Genomic DNA, 2,078 nt, shown 5'->3' on the forward strand with positions numbered 1-2,078 from the left:
CACAGGAAAAAATCGGGAGAAGTTAAATCTGGCGAACGAGGAGGCCACGCGACTGCGCCCAATCTCCCAATCCACCTACCATTGTATCGGTTATTCAAATAATTTCTTACAATATTTGAATAATGTGCTGGCGCACCATCCAATTGAAGCCACATCCGTTCTCTGGTGAATAAATCGACGTCTTCCAATAGTTCCGGTAAATCGTCTCGAAGAAACTGCAAAAAGTTTTGTCCGTTAACGTTTTCTTCAAAAAAATAAGGACCTATTAAATAGCCATTTACGATGCCACACCAGACCATTAAAGACCAACGATTTTGGAAATTAGTTGAACGAAACCAATAAGGATTTACATCGGACCAGTAGTGACAATTATGTCTATTTACAGTTCCATTGCTACTGAAAGTTGCCTCATCCGAAAAGAGTACGTACCGGTTTGGGGTATTGTGTGTTGTGGCGGTTGCCTTTATAATGCGTGATCGGTCGCTCGCGGGGAGGATGTAGTGACACTCACGGTTTCTTTTAACAAGTAACAAGAAACATTTTATTGTACGTTGGTTACACGTGTGTGTGTGTGTGTGTATGTGTGCGTGCTTGGGAATTGTCCCTGTCTCCTTAGGACTCGTCGAGCCGCTTAGTTTAGTTTCTTGCCATGGAGGCGACGCGTCCTTCCTTGCTGGGGACCTCCCGAAGCCGGCGCTTGATTCTCCTTGTCTAGGGGCCCGTTCGTGCGGCGTGGTGAGACCGGGCGTAGGATCCGGATGTCGCCGCGTGTTAGAGAAGCTGCTGCAGGTCGAGTCAGCCTCCTTTGCGGGAGCCAGATCCGATGGAGCTTCCACGGCGTGGGGATGAAAACGTTGGCCGCTGCCGGTGCTGGTGATAAGGGAGTTTCCCACAAAAGCGGGGACGGCGTCCCAGCCCGCATTGGCGAGGGTGTCCGCGGCCGTGGCGACCGGCCTGACGGACCTCCTGTCTCGGCCTCTGGGGAGCTGTCTCCGAACAGCTGGTGCAGTCGTTGCCGTAGGCCCTGGCTCTGTGGCGTGTGGGCTAGTGCCCGCGCCGAGGAGCTGGCCGACTTCCCCTTCTCCGTCGTAGTGGGGTGCTGGACGCCTCTTCGGCGTCGGTGGCCTTTTTGCCGCTTCTTCAGCGGACACGCTTTTCAGCGCGGAGTATCGCTTCTTCAGCGAGGCGCACTTTTCAGCGCGAGGTATCGCTTCTTCAGCGAGTCGCACTTCTTCAGCGCGGGGTATCGCTTCTTCAGCGAGGCGCACTTCTTCAGCGCGAGGTATCGCTTCTTCAGCGAGGTGCACTTCTTCAGCGCAAGGTATCGCTTCTTCAGCGAGGAGTAGCGCCTAAAGGTGCTGTTGGTACCGCTGCTGGTATTAGGGCTATTAATAAAAGTCGCCACTAATATCAGTGCAGCGGTGTGCGAGTGTGTCTGACCACCCGCCGAGTCTGCCTTTTATTGCTGCCTAATTAAGATTTTCTCGCGAGAAAACCCCCCCGCGAATGCGCCACCGAACGGCGTCGCGCGGAGGCTCTCGCGGTTGTGCGGCGGCTCGGCTAGCGGCGCCACGCTTGTGTGTGTGCGGATCTATATCGATCCGCCACAACCGGAAAAAGTTTTCATCTTGTTGGATCATTTGCAGAGCCCATTCACAAAAATTTACACGAAGTAAGTAATCATTAAAATTCAAATGTTGTGTCAACGTTATGTGATATGCATGAAATTTTCTCGCCTTTAATATTCTCGCAACTGTTCGCTGAGGTATGCCAATTTCTCTTTCGATTTGACGAGTGCTAATATGACGATCGAGATAAATTTTCGCTAAAATGGTTATAACACGATTATCATTAACATCATATTCATGATGTCGTGATCGGCGAACCATAGACCCATCACTTGCTCTCTGCGCAAGGGTTTTAATGGTTACCCTAGTTGGATGCCTTCTATCAGGATAACGTTGAGCATACAGACGTTCAGCTCTCGAAAAATTATTCCTACATTCCCCCAATATTTTGATCATGTCCACGATTTCGTTTGGTGGGTAGGCTGTCATATTAAAGATAAGAAATTACCT

This window comes from Odontomachus brunneus, unplaced genomic scaffold (genome assembly GCF_010583005.1).
Source record: "Odontomachus brunneus isolate Ranch 3 - 2012 unplaced genomic scaffold, Obru_v1 Obru_scaffold_320, whole genome shotgun sequence".
In the NCBI taxonomy this organism is placed as follows: Eukaryota; Metazoa; Arthropoda; class Insecta; order Hymenoptera; family Formicidae; genus Odontomachus; species Odontomachus brunneus.